The 18,627-nt window shown below is 41.6% G+C and overlaps 1 long non-coding RNA gene across 1 annotated transcript; it reads right to left on the minus strand.

The window, feature by feature from the left end:
- Positions 1–12,371: 12,371 nt before the first annotated feature.
- Positions 12,372–17,856, minus strand: LOC147207823 (uncharacterized). The gene is made up of 3 exons (XR_015100480.1): positions 14,762–17,856; positions 14,611–14,685; positions 12,372–13,227 (listed from the first exon to the last, which is right to left on the minus strand). It is a non-coding gene; the product is annotated as an uncharacterized LOC147207823 (long non-coding RNA).
- Positions 17,857–18,627: the final 771 nt, after the last annotated feature.

Here is an 18,627-nt window from a genome sequence, read left to right on the forward strand (position 1 = left end):
TGCACCCTGGTCCCGGGTGTAGGTAGGGAAACGCTACCTTTGACTTTCAAGTGCTTTGTGCCATCACGGTTAATGTTGGAACGTAACATTTTCGTCAGGGGTACGGGGACGAGGTGATATTATGAGTCGGGAAGGGCCTCAAAGTCTCCACGGTGTCCGTATGTGCTCCCCGCCTTCAGTCGACCTGAGCCGGCGTGCTGTTTGTGACGAACGAGCAGCGTAGGTTTTATTCAATGACACGTCGAGTTAGCTTTTGGCATTTCATCCTCGAATGTACGCACAACATTGCGTGCGATGTATAGCGTGTGTATGGGTCTTGTCATCTTTAATAAACGTGACAGGCTGTTGATGTAAATATGCCCTTCGCGCTTAGCGTGTTACTGGCAGGCATGGAAAAAAAATCCAAAAGCAGGAGAAAATTACTCCATCTTTTGTCGAGCATCTATTTCTTCTCGCCCCCCCCCTTTTTTTACTGACCGCTGAGATTCCATACACAATTCCATAGTTAGGTACGTGCCAAAAAAAATCAAATATTTTCTTAGTCAGTCAAACCAATGTCACTGCGAAGAGTATAAACGAACAAAACGGTATTAAAATGTTGTCAATCTATTAAGAATTAAGGAAGGTGTGGCATTGAAATACTGTTCGTCAAAAAGTGGGCAAAAATGAATGCCCTGTGATCACTTTAAAAAATAATAATAACGAGGCTGATCTGAGGCCGAACAATTTCCTTAAGTGTGGACCAAAAGGGTTCAATTTCACAAGCTGAGTAATCATGATTCTGATTATAAATAAATAGATTTTTAACTACGCAGACACAATTAAGTTGACACAACTCCCATTGCCAACGGATGGCTCTCCTGCGTCCATATTCAGGGTTCGGCGACACAAATTATGCCGCACTGTATAATTTTCTTCCCCACTGTATGAATGTGATGAAACTAATCGTTTTAGACTATCTAGTACTCAGTGGACCATATCGCTGCCCTCTAAACCTCCTAAGCCACAACTTGGTAAAATTGCATTTTAAAAAAAATTCTACATACGATTGGTCAGTCCACACTTTGGGTTTTATATTTCCAAATTATTGCACATTCATGATGTTGGAAATGGCTTGCTCTCCTTGACGAAGCAATGTTAATTGTTGAACATGATTTTGGAGGTACGAAGATTCCGCCCAATGCCAGCGATATGTACGTCTACTGAAGAATTTCCGACGGAAAGGTTTGGTCATGTAACAGTTTCCACAGAGTGTACGTGTAAAACTACTGTGACACCGTCTGTTGGAAAAATGACCTCCTTTGTTCAAGGTAATAATAATAATAATAAAAAATAATGATAAGAACCCCGGGTTGTCTATTGGGTACGTATATTCAATAGTTTGCCATCAATACTTTTCAAGGTTGAAATGACAATCGTTTTTGTTTTTTAATGATGAAGTGATTGCCAACTCTTCAATGTGCCGCCCACCATGTTCAGCGCTTCAACTCGACTTTTGAGTTTCAAATTGTTTCCCAATGACCGAGGAAGACAAAGGAGAAAGAGTCGGTATCCGTGGATGCCAGACAGTATTGTGCGGACATTCCTATTCACAAAATAACGAATGAACCATGTCCATTTAACAGCAGCTTTTCACTGGTTTTAGTGTAGATTTTGCGCATACTGTACATCAAATCGACATATGTGACCTCACTTTTATGTTGCTGTTCATTAACACTTTGTCGGAAAGCAATCATAAGTTCATTTGGCAAACAAAACAGGCTTTGCAGTGTGTGGTAAATCCATGTAATTTGTGATTCATCATTATCTCCTCTTAAGATATCCCATTTGGACATGGCTTTGCGTAATGAAGTGTGCACTTGGTTCAAGGCCATTTGCCCTACTATTACGTTTTCACGCTTTAATGGTTGGGCTAATGTCATTAATCTTCGATTGCTATTTCACCATCAACATGAATTAGAAAAAAATACTTGTGGCTACCGCACACCTAACATTTTCATATAATCACCTCCATTAACTGAAACAGTTAGGCACTGGTGTATGGTGTAGGTTTTTAGGCAATTTCAAATGACCGCTTAGGATTTTAGAAAAAAAATCGGAGGCAAAACAACTGCCTTGCAGGTTGAAAAAATATCCATCCATCCATTTTCTAATCCGTTTATCCTCACGAGGGTCGCAGGCGTGCCGGAGCCTATGCTAGCTGTCTTCGGGCAGTAAGCGAGGTACACCCTGAACTGGTTGCCAGCCAATCGCAGGGCACACATAGACGAACGACCATTCACACTCACAATCATACTGCGGGACAATGTAGAGTGTTCCATTAACCTGCCGTGCATGTTTTTGAAAATCAGGGAGGAAACCAGAGTACCCGGAGAAAAGCCACGCAGGCACGGGGAGAACATGCAAACTCCACACAGGAAAGCCGTAGCCGGAATCGAACCCACGTCGTCTGCACTGTGAGGTGGACGTGCTAACCAGTCGTCTACCGTTGTGCCTGTAAAAATATAAATACAGAAAATGTATAATTATAGAGAAATAGTGAAGTGCTTAAGTGAAAAGCTTTGACAAATTCACATCCATTTAAAAACAATCCAAACCAAGTTAAAAGATGTAGCTACTGCCACATTCGCTCATGGTCATTTAAGCCCTGAACTGATGTCATTTGGGGCATGGTTGTTTTTGTTCAACCACGATTTCATATTGTTTCAGGGCCTTCTCACCACAGGGTGAAGTCAAGATGAATCCTGGTTGTGGTTGATGGTTAAGAGATGCGCATCTCAGTATAAAGAGAATGCAAGATGACTGAGTGAATATTGCATGAAGAGGAGATATTTCACTTGCAGCCGGGCCAGTTTCGTCCACGTGGAGTTTGCAATGGCCGCTTTTGGTTTATGCACATGGATGGTTGTGTTGGACCAAAGGGACAGCTTTTGAAAAGGTCTCGTGAGAAGTTATGAGTTGGCAGTTGGATGTTATGTCAAAACAAGTCAACGTGCCAAATCATTATCTGAAATTGATGTCACTTTTGTACCAACTAGTCGCGGTCCGGTGGTAAATATGGCGCGGTGGTGATCTTTCTGCACTTTGAGTCTTGCAACGGCAATTAAAAAGATCAGTCATATTTCAGAGGTCGTCTTTTGCAGAGAAAGCATGTCTACGATGTGCATACTTTCCTTGATCTTTTTTTGTTGTAATTATTTTCTTATGTATCTTATTTTGGTGTTCTGTTTATCTTTCTTGTTTTCCACAAGTCTCTGGACCAACTTGCCTAACCTAGGACCTCGGGTATCTCGTATTTAGTGCCATATTACGTGGAAGTGAATAAAATACCTTGAATCCTTGAATTTTATACTAAATACTTTTACTTAATACTTATACTTTTAAAAGATTTTAGTTTTTTCAGTTGAGACTCCAAGTTTGTTCAAATACACACAGACACACACACACATATGTACTATTTAGGACCACGATTGGCATTTTAGCGAGTCTTTTTTTGGGGGGGGGGGGGGGTCACAATGTCAGGTCAGATGTGGCCCACAGGTCATACGTTGCCCAGGCCTCCCCTTCGGCCAAAACAAGAATATGCTCAATAGGTTGTATATTTCTGGCTAGTTTTTCACTGCCTTCGGCACTTCTGAGAGTCACTGGGATGAGGGCGATGGTAAAAAGGGATGCATGGTGAGTTTACTCTTACCACCAAAACTGCACCTGAGAAAGAGCCTCATTATCCTTATTTGTTAAAGAAAGCGGTCGTTCATACTTTTTTTTTTTAAATCTTATGCTGATTTTATGTTATACACTGTATCTCAGTTGTCGGTATGTTAGGTTTTGACACAGGTGCTCTTTCATCCTTGAGAAAAAAAATAGCGGAATTGTTCTCAAAATGATGTCCTTTCAGATGTGATACTGCAGTCTTTTTTATTTTTTATTTTTCAGGCCAGTCTAAATGAAAAAGCACTGCAGACAGAGAGTGGAGAATGAAATCTGCACCTAGGGCTGCTTTATCTACAAGAGATGGGCTTTAAAGGCCCTAAAATGGATCCAATTACGGAGAGGGCTTTTTTTCGGAACTGTGTGTAATTGTGTAACCCTCATTTTCCTGGCACGGGGGCTCCGACAGAGGCCTCTCATCTCCCCTAAGCCTCCTCTTTCTGAGGCACAACGCTGAAATGAGATCTCGTCTTAGCGGCGGAATTGCCGAAAGTATTGCAATGAACACCAAGAGAACAAAATCACCTTCTTACAGAGAAATCCCTCAGAAAAAAAAGAGGCTTGCACTCCCATATCATTACTGGCCTCTGAGCTGACTTTGAACTGCCGCGATAAAGTGAAGAGGGCTGTGTGATGTTTACTCATGATCACCTCCTGCACTTGAGAGGACATTGAAAAGGATTGCGTTCATGTGATCTCATTTTAACTGGATACAAAGATACTACCTAACTGGTAATGTGCAAAAATCCGAAGCCATCATGGAATTTGTTGTTAGTGGTGCTATAATTACTTGATATACTGTACAGAGCGTTCTGGGCTGGGCTGGACTGGCACCAAAAAGAAAAATGTCCCTGGCATTTTTGGCTTAGACCGACCCATCATAATAAGCAGACCACAATCGACTAGTAATGTGTGTGCAGTATGTGTTCCGTGCAAAGGCTGAATTTTGTTTTTCATTCCAAGCCCGACTGTAATTATTGTGGCAGAGTGGACACCGGCTATTCACATGGAGCAGGGACATTGAGTTGTAAAAATCTGCTGAAAGTGATGCCTATTATAAATGTATTGAAAAACGTTTTAATAACCCCCGCCCCAACTTCCTAAAAAAAGCAGGGATAAACCTCCAATAAATGTTTTCTATGAAAAACATTGAGTTGGCGCACCCCCCCCCCCCCCCCCCCCCCCAGTATACAGCAAAAGCATGACCTATATGTGCGCATACATACATACATATAACATGCAGTTTGGTTACTCAAAGAGAACGCTCGTGCTACTTAAACTTTTGCACAATTCTGTATGTATCAGATGTGTACATTCTTGGAAAAGTTGTTGAACTGAGCAGTGTGTATTTGTTGAAGTTCACCACGTGTCCCTCAGATCTCGTAAGAATCAGCTGCATCCTCTGTTAAGGCCCTCTTAATAGCTCATAAATGTTTTATGGTGGCGCATGATAGTGTAATGACATCTGGCAGTTCTGGCTTCCTTGCCTGTTCTTTCATGCGGCGCTGAGAGACTGCTGGAAAAAAAATATGCGTGTTGTACTGCGATAGCAAGATGTTAATGAGGCCAACTTTGTGGTTTCAGATCAAGAAAACTGTCAGCGGTGTTGTAAAAATGCGAGTTTTTGTGGGGGGAAAAATACCGCAAAAGATGATATTGATGTGAGGTAGTGAATGGGTTGTGAAATCCTCCTGCCAATATTCCATCTTTGGAGGTCGCATCACAGCTGTAGAGGGTGTGATAAATATTTTACATGAAACATTGAATAAAAGGTAAAGACAGATAAATGCTTTACCTTGAATGGCACACATGCGGTAATCTCCGTGCTCATATTGTGATTGGGGCAAGTGGTGCAGTGCCCTTTCAAAGCCAGCAGATGGTGCTGTTTTGTTGGGGGGGGGGTTCCCCAACGATACAGGCTAGCCAGTCACTAGTTTTCTATGAACTCGCGGTTAAAACGACTGTGCTTAAAAGGCGGTGTGACAAAATATTACATTTGCCGGTTTCAAGTTATTTCAGTGACTTGTTCACGCAAAGGGTGTCAGCAATTATTTCCATGCCTTCCTAGCTTGTGCCTACACTGAAAAGCATACAAATCAATTTGCTAGTCACTTTTTAGTTGTAGTTTTCAGAGTGCAAAGGAGGTTCTTAACAGTTTTACACATTCCCTACTGAAGTGTCAGCTGTGCACACAACCCCCCCCCCCCCCCCCCCAAAACAACAATCAGTGCCAATCGTGCATTAAGATACTGCAGGCGTGAATTATGTGAGGTCTAAATTGTATGTGGCTTAATCCTAAAACGTGACTTCATGATGATTGGAAGGTTTCTGGGGACCTTGAGGAACAAGCGCGGAATTAATCTTCTGTTGCCATATTTCGTCACTCTTTACTCGGGTTGGCTGCCAGCCATTTTACAACATGATGCCTTGTTCGTACATAAGAGGCTGGACCCCGACTGTTTTTTAGCTCACATGCTTAATATCCCCGTTTATTTCATCATGGTTCAATACATTTTCTTTTTAATCAGTTTAGTTTCTCTAAAAGCTTTTGAGCTGTTGAGGTCAGGTTTCTCACAATGTAACGCCTCACTCCCAGTAAGACTTCAGTATACGCGGCTGTTCCGTTTGCATGATATGCTGTGTGATTTTAAGAGCTTCGTGATCGCGCCGTCTGCGTGACATTAATCTCAGCATTTAAAAGTGTTCAGAGGATTTGTCTCATACCCAAGCAATGTGTGATGTTCCCAAAGCACTTTTTTAAAAATCTCTATGCAGTATGTGTTCTTTTTGATGACCTGAGGATTAAAGAGCAGTTGATGAGATCGACACAGATGCTTCAATGTTGGAATCATTATCTTACACAGTATTTATTACAAAGAAAAAACAGATCGGTGAGTTGTATCAGGCAACCGTTCGCAGTTGACCTTTGTCATTACTGATAAGACGAATATTTCAAGTGTTTTTTTTAAATCTATTGCATATTTTTACACTATACATTTGGAAATAATAATGTTTAAAAACGAGATATGTGAGGCTAAACTACAACTTTAATGTCTTAAAATTAACAGGGGTTAACGTTTATAATTCCATAACATCAGAAGTTGCTTTTACTGTGTGGATAGTGAACATTTTGTCCTCAAAATAAATGTCAGTAATTCCCTATGGGAAATATAGTCACATAGAACATTGGATCATAAAATCAACTTAAGTCAGGTTATTTTTGTTAAGGGGTGTTCTTTATGAGGCTGGTGTCATGGGTTCTCAACATCTCAGGGCCTCCCATCGGCTTCTACAACATGCTAATGTCAAGTCGACCATGTGCTTTCCCTTAGATACAATGATATTTCCCCCTTACCCTTTCTCGTTTACGGTTGAAAAATGCTCAAACTGGTGAAGCATCCATTGGACAAGGTGCTACTTGACAACAAAAACCAAACTAGTGCCGGAGTCACGCACCGTCTGCAGCTCTCATGTATCATTCATTGGCTCGGAGAACTTTTCAGGACCCCCAACCTCTATATGACCTCTGCCAGCAAAACTTTGTGCGTGTGTGTGTGTGTATTAAATTTCAGTTTAAGCTCCACTGGGCGCGCACACATCCTCGCCCCCATATGTATTTTTATTTATATATTCTGCAAACAAGCAGAGTTTGGAAGACAAAGGCGTGACATTGATACAAATCACTCGCGATTTCAGGCGCTTAACATGAGTGTTTTTGCTTGAGCATTTCCAGGAGGTCCACAGTTTACAATGGCCCCGACCTACGGTGCTTCGTTGTTACGTCAAGTGTGCAAACCAACCACAGAGGTAAGGAGAACAGAAAACTTCCCTCATTTGTTTATATACAGTATACACACACACACACACACCAATACATATTTAGATACCTATAAATGATAGCGTTCCACACTCAGTCCCATAGTTATGACAGAATTTCGAACATATGTAAATTGTTCTGGTAGTGAATTTTCTATAGGTTGGCAGCTCTATTGATTGGCTTTGCTCATTCAGGACCTGTTGTCCACTCAGTCTATATCCTGTCAAAATTGTCATATGAACAAAGTTGTGTTCATTTTTTCCCTAAATATGAGCACTATGCAAAGCACTGGTAATAGGGGGGAAACTATTTTGTGTGAAGTGTTTTTTTGTTTTTGTTATTGTTGTATTGTGCCAAGTTAGAAATAAATTTTTTAAAATATAATTGATACCAGTGTATTGTTTTACAAATGTATCTTTAATTCAAATAAGGTTGAGGGTGTGATTAGTATTGCCACCTTTGACCATTGCGACATATGATATGTCAGTGCAACTTATCACTTATCTCAATATAACACAATGCAGCTGAACAAATGCATAACACACCCATACGTAACGTAACAGAGAGACATAAAGCAAAACAACGTCGAGCAAAGCAATGTTATGTAAATCAATATAATGCATCAAAATGTAACTTCATGTAACATTATACAAATGAAATTATTGCAATGTGCCAGTGTATTAAAATGTACTGAAACACAATGTACCACTATTTTCATTTCACTGATTCTCATCTGCTGAATTTATATTTAGATGCTATTTTTCCCCACATATAATGGTGACTGCATTTGTGACTTTACCAGCATAGGTTAGTGATAGAAACACACAGATTCTTTTTCCGTCTGCGACGTAGGAACTGAACTCTGTCGAATGACGACTTCCCAAATTGGGGTCTTTTGGTAACACAGTACAATAAAACTACAGGTATATGGCTTGCTGTATGGAGAACATGTCTCACAATACACCCTTTTGGATGCAGGCACAACCCTTTTGTGGTCCCATCACGATTACAGTTAGGCCACGCTGCAGGGGATCAATCACAGTGGACTTTGACCTATGGCGAGCGTGTCATCCGTTGCAATGAGATCAGGCCAGAAGAGTTGGCTTCATGGCAAGTTTAAGTGTGTGTGAGGAGTCCTAATGAATTCAGCTTCCGGCCGTGCCTCGGCTGATAGACCTGATATATGTATACAGATATATATGTGTGTGTGTGTGTATAAATATATATGGCAGTCGGCCAAGACTCCAGGAATGCAGCTATATGCATAATCGGGCTTCAATATGTAACCTGCATATATCACAGGATTACAACCTGCGCATAAGTTCACATCAGGTCTATTCATCAGGTGCTGTGATGCGTGGCGTGATTTTCAGTGTCAGCACTACGTGTACAAAAGAGTAAATCAGATAGGTGAAGTGTTTGTGCATATGTGTGTACGTGTCCGTGTGTGTGTGTGTGTGTGTTATTCAGACTTGATAGAGCAGTAAAACTTGTAACATCACTCATAGAATGTCCAATAACTTCTGCAAAGTGTCTGTGCCGAGATATATAGTGTGTGCAAAGTATATAGTGTCTCGTAATGCGACGTATCGCAACGCGACATGTGATTACATAGCATGTGGTAACAACATATCGTATCACAACTTATCGTAATACAACACATTGTAACTGTGCAATAATCATGCCACACGTATGAGTTGGATGTATTTTTGGAAAACGGGAAGTGCACTAACATTAATTTGTGAAAAATATTTGAAAGAAATTTTCCTTTTTAAGTACATAGGAAAAGTCACGGATCTTTGAGTTGAGTACTTTGCATTCGGTTCTCAATATGGGCATGAAAACAAATGTGTTGCATTCTATGTCTGTATTTTTTTTTACATTGTATAGGGTTAGTTTAAGGCCTCTTATTTAAATGTCATCGCAAATGCTCGCCAATTCCGTCGGCTCTCCCAGTCAAATAGCTTGGTGCCAAGAACCTTTGCTGAATGATAGTGCCAATTAAATTATTTAGCATCTCAATAGAGTGTCCAAATGTATATTAACAGATGGAGGCCCACAGTGAGGCTGATAATATTCTCATACTGCAGGGTTCACTGGCTTCATCTAACATTTACTCATGCACCATTTGGTGAAATTAGCCGGCGCTACACGGCCGACTCAGCGCAGGCAGGAGCTGCTCTCCAATAAGTCGATGGGAGGTATTGTATTACATGCTCGCAATGATGAGCGGCACACACCAAAAAGGATGAGACGTCCTGAAATGCCGCATACCTCAGAGGATTGCTTTGGAATCCGAAGTGCAAAAATGACACCGAATATGTGAGGTGGAACGGGAGGATTCCGAGATTCACCGGTTGCGCGACTGCCCGTCTTAAAATTCTGGCCCGGCGCCTATTTGATTTGGGCTCTGGTATTCTGGCGTACCAGGCTGGACTGCGCCGGAAGACTGTGATCCACGCTGAAGCTTAATTAAATCCTTAATTATTCAATTGACCCGGCAGCTGGTGATCAGTGGAAATGAAGCATGAAGAGGGGATTTTATTAAAACCTGTTATCCTAAATTATATAAGCAATGTCAACTCAAATGAACATTAGCCGGGCTTGTACGTAATGCTAATTAGAACAGCAACTAAGTACACATCTTATTAAAAATCACCGTTTAGATCTCACACTGTGTAAACCGCATGTACCTCCTGCCACTAAGTGAATGTGTGTCCCAAATAGTGCTGATGGAACACGACTAGTCCTGGCCCGGATCCAGGACCCACTAAGGTAACCATGACTTCAACATCTTATTGTGCTACAAGCCAGATGAAGGAGAACTTAAAATTTCACTGCATAACGTGTGCGTGTGTATATATATATATATATATATATATATATATATATATATATATATATATATAAATAAATGTAATATATCAGCAATTTTCCACTGCACAATACAATACAAAATGGCGGAAAAACACTTCAAAACAAGCTACATTATCAAACAGCAACAACGGATCACAACAAGGGTCACAACGTAACGCGACACAACGTAACGCGACACAACGTAACGCGAAACAACGTAACAATATAACACAACGTAATGTAGCACGGAAAGCCCATTTCTCTTTGTCTCGCGTGGAAGGTTTGAGTCAACCGTGTTCCCCATTATCACTGCTGACTGCCTTCAGATGACAACGATTCACGTTGCGTAGTTATGCTTCCGAACCACAATTTTATTTCAATGGTTGAATTTCTTTTTCGGTCAAAACGGTGAGGTGAAAAAGCTCTCTTTAGATTGGGACATTTTCATCTCTTCAAGGTCTTTTGGTCCCAAGTTGGTGGCTCTTCCTGTATCTGTCAACAAATGTGGGGGCGCCCGAGAGCTGTAAAAGTGTCCTTGTTTTTCTTCTTTTTTTGTTTTGTTTGATTGTTCTCTATCATCTCTCAGGCATGGCTCACCCTGAGAAGCCATTAGCCCTGTCAAATAAAAACTTTTATCTCTTAATTCTTCCGGGGACTTGAACCTTTAAGTCTCCAAATGCAGTTGTAAATACCCCCCACACCTTTCCCACAAGTCCCAGTCCCCGCCCAGCTTAGTTTATTTTACGAGTACTCATCGGGTTTATCACGGTGTAAACAAAGCGAGAACAGTGCCCTGGTGGAATTTTGGAAGACACACTTTTACAAGCGCATATGGGATTCGAGACATTGATTATTGCAATGATTGTAGCCATGTTCTTCTGGTGGAGGTGGCGCGATCACAGGGACTTGAGCGCCGACGAAGGCCAGATGTCTCCTTCCAACCTGGGCCAATAAGTGCCATATTTACTTGTATCATTTGCTGTAATTAACTTCCCACTGGCATGTTAATGATGCAGTTACACCCCCCCCCCATCCCCCGCCATGTGAAAAGTTCGACCTCATCAACAGTTTGGCTCACACTTTGTGAATCAATTTAGAATGAATACCCCGCCCCCCTCCCTTTTTTTTTGCATTGTAGATCTTCACATGCAACTAGAAATTAGAATTCCCTTCGATAATTCATGAGAGTACTGAGCCACAATGCTCAGAAATAAATGATAAGAGGCCTGTAACTGTCAAAATCTAAATCTAAATTATAATGGATGTGCAAAAGAAGTGTCAACACTGAAGTTTATCTGTATGACATTAGCACCTGCCAACCTGATTTCAGCGGCAGGTAACTCCGACACTCCCTCTCGCCACTATACTATATATATATATATATATATATATACACATTGAGAGAGAGAAAGAGAGCTAGCTAACTAGATCGACCGATCGATAGATGGATTTATTTATTTATTATTGTCTTTGGGGTGGGTAGCCAACCTCTTGTCTCCAAAATAATCTTTTCAGACACTTTGTAACACGCATTGTCAGGTGTAATGTATTTAATATTTATCTGTTCCATATTTTGTTTTGCAGATCGCATGACAGTGTGGATAAAAGTGAAGCAATGTGAGGTAGACCGCATTCCATCCCCTGCACTGTGGCAGGCTGAAGGTGAGGCACAAGAGCACACAGGTTCACATTTGTGCCATTTTACCCAGACTCCTCACTAGCTCGCCGAGGTTCTTCTGGACTGTAGAAGTCATAAACTGGGGGGAAGCAATGCAAAACTCCCTGACATCTTCTCAGATTATTATTATTATTTTTTTGCTGTACAGGATTTGATCCAGACTCTACCGGACTTTGCCAGCTAAAGCACTGTATCTGCAGAGATCATAGTCGCCATTCAAAAATCTCAAAACACAATTGCATTCGAGGGGATGCTCCTCTATTAGCATTCACAAAATAACACAAATTTAAGTGCCAACTACCCTGAATGTGAATTCTTGACCGATATTTATTATCAACATGATATCTCACTATATACAAACGTTATTTTTGCCATGCAAAAACATTAGTGTCACAGTGTCTTATTTGGCATTCACATCCAAATCATTTCCAGCACTCATCATTACTGACAATGCTCGTCTCACAGCAGTTACGGAGTGGCATGTTTTAATAAACAGCGTTAGTGTGAATTTTTTATGTCTCGGCATTCAGATACAAATGATGTCCAACATTATTGCATTATTGTCGATGTGTAAAAAATAAACTAAATAAATAACTGGCGTCAACGCTTGTCTCTGAACTTTGACGTGTTCAATGTTTTGATGCACAATAGCCTGTGCATCTTTTTCAGCATTCACGGTATAGAATCGGCATCAGTATTCATCTCCCACCATTCACAAATTGAAAATACTTGTTTTTTAGCATTCAGATGCAAATTATTTCCAGTATACAGTATTACTGGCTATAGGTGTCTCTCAGCATTTGTGCCGGTTATCTCTCAGCATTCACCTTTTTTTGGAGGCACACTTGCATGAATAGGAATGCTATCCCGTCTGAATTTACATTTGTGCTACGAAACCTGGCACATTGCCTTGGGAAAGGCACATTATAACATTAATAATTAAAGTCTTGCGCTTTCTTCCAGCGCCTCTTTTTTTTTTTTTTTTAAAGAGCCTGCAGGACATTGAAGTTAACTGTTTCTATAAAATGCTCAAACTTGCTTTCTTTGTTAAACGTCTCCAATTGCAGCTATTAATATTTAAAACATCTTCCATTTGCCAAAGGTCGCCAGCCTGCCAGAGCAGATGGAGCCAAGTCGGGACGGTGCAAAGTGTTGGCCGTGCGTGCTAGAAGGGGGAGAAAAAAAAAAAACTAAGACTGCGTAGCAAAATAAGGAGAGCAAAATATTAAACAGTGTGCAACTCTCAGTAGGTTACGGTGGCATGCAAAGACAATAATGAAACCGCATTTTAGTAATGTAAAGCCCACAATTGTTGCGTTCCTATGGGAAAATCCATCCGCAAAGCCAGTTTCATTTCACAAGATAAAATTTGAACGGCATCTCTCTGATGTGTAGGTCCACAAAAAAAAAAGTCTCAAGTAGCCATGTTTGATAAGACACAGAAAGTTTGGTTTGAAGCAGCCATTTTGAAGCCTGGGCCATTTCCCCGATGTCCTTGGAGAACTACTTTTTGCTTGAGATTTCATCCGAGAGCCAAGACTCCAAATTGTCCTCTAATGCGAATGCGAGTGTGAATGCTTGTTGGTCTGTATGTGGCCTGCCTGTGGCTGGCTGGTGAACAGTTCAGAGTGTTCATGTACGGAATAGGTTTCTCATTCAAGCTGTGACCGCAAGTTTTATGACAGTTTAAAAATCTCGCCTGGCATCCGCGGCAATAACGGCCTGTCACATCTGCTCATCCTGTCTCCCCACATTGTGTCATGACTATCCCGTTTTGTCCATGGTGGCCTGAATCGCAGCTGCTGTGGCCACCAGGAACACAGGGTAAATGTAGCCAACCGAACTCAATTTGGTGGTCTATGATTTCATGGGGCGGCACGGTAGTCGACTGATTAGCACACCGGCCTGACAGTGGAGAGGCGCTGAATTCGATTCCGGATCCGGCCTACCTGTGTGGAGTTTTGCATGTTCCCCCCGTGCCTGCGTGGGTTTTCTCCGGGTATTCCGGCTTCCTCTCACATTCCAAAAACATGCGTTGCAGGTCAATGGAACACTTTAAATTACGCCTGGGTGTGATTGTGAGTGTGGCCGCGAATGCTTGTTCGTCTATGTGTGCCCTGCGATTGCCTGGCAACCAATTCAGGGTCGATGATTTAATGTGAATGGTTTTTTTTTTTTTTTTTTTTTTTTGTAAGACGTTTTGCTGTAAACAGAATCTACTTAGTATCCTTTTTTTTCCATGCGTATAGTCCTCGGTCATGACGAACATATGAATGGAAGAAAGAATTGCTAATTCTGCTGGTTTTTTTTGGAGGACTTTTATTTCCATCCCTGCCACATAATACAATGTGGTAAGATTCTGACTGCCCATTCCTGTGTTGTAGTATCCAACCAACCAACAAAAAGAAACGAAACACCAATACAATTCTCGACTGTTTTCATTAGACTTTTCGTCGGGAGTCAACATAGAAATGTTCCCTCCGCCCAGATTCTGCAATAGCGTCCAACCGTTATTGCATAAACCAGAAAGTATGAAGAATTTACTCACCTCACCCCAGAATAAAAAATGGCACATTTCTATCAGTCCATCTGTGAAGTGTTCATCTTCGAACCTGTACGTGACCTGCCAATAACACACAAACAAGAATACTGTGCATTATTATAATTATTGTAATGGTCAACATCTGCACTCTACTTACTGTAACTCTAGCTGTAGATGCAGCCGTTTCATGTTATTATTTTGCGTCACAGCGTCTTCATCTCTTCAACCAAGACGTTAGGCCTGGCAGCAAACCCAAGCGACACGAGCTATCATGTGAAACACAAAAGTGGAGGGCCCAGAGAGACACTCGAGTGTAATGCACAACAGCAACACTGAAGAACATTAATAACAGCACTTTAACTGGGCGGCCGAAGAGTCGGGCTCACGTGCGTAGTGGCACTCTGACAAGGAGAGCCACTGGTGGTTGATGAGGCGTTAAGGAGGAGGAGGAGGAGGCGGGACACATGCCAGGATTCCAGGTAGACACACACACACACACACACATGTTGGCAAGCAAGGAGGAGACACTTGAGGAAACAAGTTCACACATGGAGGAAACAGGCACAGTCACATTGAGGCTTTTTATAACTCCGCCAAGGAGGTTATCTTTGTGGTGGTGTGTGTTCTTCTCTTTTATCGCATGTTTCCAGGGACAGTTGAGCTTTGGTCAAGGAAGAACTAATCACAGTCGATTCTCCCTTTATAATGGTACATCATTAGACAGGGTTCAGAAGTTCAAAACGGAATAAAGTCAGTGTGACGCGGGCATGCAAGCATGTCCTGTGCCATCAGAAGGTCTACTTTGTTGTTGACGGACTCAGTGTTTTTTTCAAATGAATTGTTTTAAATTTACAGTATGGTGTAGAAATGTTTTCCATGCAAATATTTACCGTCATGATGACTCTACTCCTGAGATTAGTGATTTACTATCCCGTCATAGTGCAAATTCAGGGTCACGTCATTGCCATCAGAATGGAACGTCGGCATAAACCGAGCACGTCCCCGCCCGATATTTATGCCGCTGTCCATAATGGTGCGAAGCAGGACACAAGGTTGGACTGGAGAGGAATAGTATCGATTGTAAATCTTGATTAATTGATTGCTAGAAGGCTGTTAATTGGAGTGGAATTGAGTCGAACAAGCTGTCGAGTCTTAATGGGGTTGACTACTTGGCTGCAACCAGCAGAGATTCACTCTCCGCTAGGTTGCTGTTGAAAGAAGGACGTGACATCAGCTAATGGAAAAGCAGCCATGTCCGAGGCATGGGACAAATCATGCGGGCAAGATGACGCTGAAATCGACATGGAAAAAAAAGAGAGAACCTCCCATTCTTTCAAAATATTTTAGGTATGAAAAAGATTATCCATAGTTCATCAAGAATGTGTAATCAAATGCCCATTCTTTATCAGAACCAGAATTGAAGTGTTTTGTGCTTACATTTTTGCTGTGGAGCGGCCCGGTGGTTGACAGGTTAGCGCATTGGCCTCACAGTGCAGAGGTGCAGGGCTCGATTCTGGCTTTGGCCTTCTTGTGTGGAGTTTGCATGTTCTTCCCGAGCCCGTGCGGGTTTTCTCCGAGTACTCCAGTTTCCAAAAATATGTGTGGCAGATGAATGAAACATTCTTAATTGTCCCCAGTTGTGCTTGTGACAATGAATGGTTGTTCACATCATCAAATTGGATCATTTCACTTAGTTGGTCCAAAAAGTATTATTTATTAACTACAAATAATGTATTTTTGTTAATCTTGCGATGTCAACGACATATAGTGAATGCCTATGCTACACAGAAATGCTCTTCCACTGCATGGCAAAAAGTCTGTAATTAACCCGCAGAGCCATCATTTTCCATTCATATAACAGAATAAGTCATGGCATGCATTAACTCAAACACAAGTGCTATCCCGCTTCTGATGCTACTTAGGACGCCATGAAACCGCTGGCTCGACCTCATCCTCCGATTGGCTTTAATAGGTCGCGTAAAAGTGTCTTGAGAACCATTCTAGGTGAAACAACTAATTCTCATATCAGGGATCTGACTATTTGAGTCCAAATTCTGGCTCCAAGCGTCATTCGGCACGATGGGCCCATTTCAAAGATCTCTTGCTTCGCAGGGTAAAAAAAGATCTCGTAAAAGAACCACCCCACAATTGTAATTCCTTCTTGAGTCTTCTTCTTGAGGAGCTCGCTTGCACCACACACTTCTAAAATGCTTTCGTTCCTTCTTCCAATGTAAATGTCATAAATTGCTAAAAGTGGCCCATTTCAAGCTTTTCTGTTTAAGATGAAAATCACGCTGTACAGTAAATAAGAATCCAGCCCTCAGCTGAACTTTTCTGCTTGAGCTTGAAATGAAAGGTCACAGGTCGGCCGCTCGCCTTGAAGAGATGCCTCAGGCGCAATATATCGATTTCATTACTGTTTGTTGGCTCGTCTGTTCGTTGTACAAGCGTTATGTAAAAAACAAACAAAAAAAACAACAAAAAAAAAACGACATGATCAATTGCTACAAAACTTTAAAACGCTCCCTCTCACTCTCAGGCCATTTTGCAAAGTCTGGGTATGTTACTTCCTCTGCGTCTGCTAAATATTACAGTCACGACATGTTCGGTCATTCTCTGTGAACTTGGAAGTAGCCTGCTAACTTAGAAACATAGAGAGAGCGTGCTTCCCAATTTTTTTCCACATTTTTTCGGGAATCTATTTTCTATTCTGTTCAAGACAAAATGGGACTGTTTGCCACATGATGAAAAATGGGATACCCAGCCTTGATGCACCAGAAAGTGTTTTGCTTCTTTTAGGGGGTATCTCAAAGACAGTATCATATTGATGGCAAATTTAAAGTGACTTAAGTAAGGTCCCTCCTTGTTAGGACTCATGCAACACAAAGAGAAGAATTGTAATGGGAAATTAATGGTGGCTTGACAGTATTTAGTTGAGTTTGTAAGTTGAAGCCATAATATGCGGTTGTGCATCTCACATGAAAATGGCACAGGCATTCGTCCGGCAGAGAACTTGACGTTGCTTCACGCACCTCAAAGCATTGCTTTTCCTGCCTCCAACAGAACTGGGAAAATTAATTATGAAAAGAAAAAAAACCCCATCAGACCTTCCATTAATTAATGGCAAATTATGAGCAAAACCCAAGTGAAAGAAAGCCAGCCGAGAGAATTTTCAACTTCAAAAACAAAAAACAAAACCAAATCAGTCGTTACGAAGGCTGAGAACACAACATGAAGAGAATTCCCCCTTTGGACATAAACATACTAAACAAGACTCATTCTATCCCCGCCCCCACCACCCTTGAGGAATAACATCCACCATAAAGATAAAATATGTTTGTGGCTCCGAGCAGTAGAGGGACGCCATCAAAACAATCCGATTGGTTTCTAAAGGATGAAGACATTAGCAAAATAGTTGTCATATTGTCGCCACATCCAGTTCGCGGGTAAATGGGGCCTATCGCTGCTGACTTTGGGCAAGAAGTTGGATACGCCCTGGAATGGTCCTACGTCAATTGCAGGACACAACCATACACACTCACAGATATGGACAGTTAGCGGACGCATCAAAGTCTCAGCCCACGTATGAGAAGTCCCCACAGCTCGTGCTTAACTCATTCAGTACCAGCCAATTCTGGACCAAGTCTGAAAAGACGTTTAAAAACGTCTTTGGGAGTGAATGAGTTAAAGGCCATAATCAACTTGTCTTTTCTCAGAGACACTGACTTTGTATGACACAAACACACATGAGAGACCCCGGTGTCGTAAAAGCTCAGAATGTCATTAACAAAATTCAACTTCTAACTGTGTGCCAAACTCACCACCACCAAATGTACACGACCGGTCCAGGGTGTCAAAAGGCGGCTCGAATACTCTCCAACTCACCCACGACCCAAATGAGGAGGAACGGAATTTAAAAATAAATAAATAAATCAAGCTGAGCTATTTGGCCCGTCACATGTGTTTGCTCGAGGGCCGTTATGACTCCATACCGCAAAGGGCCAGCATAATCACAGCATGGGA

This window comes from Hippocampus guttulatus, chromosome 3 (assembly GCF_054856545.1).
Source record: "Hippocampus guttulatus isolate MCC_2025c chromosome 3, RoL_Hgut_1.0, whole genome shotgun sequence".
NCBI lineage: Eukaryota > Metazoa > Chordata > Actinopteri > Syngnathiformes > Syngnathidae > Hippocampus > Hippocampus guttulatus.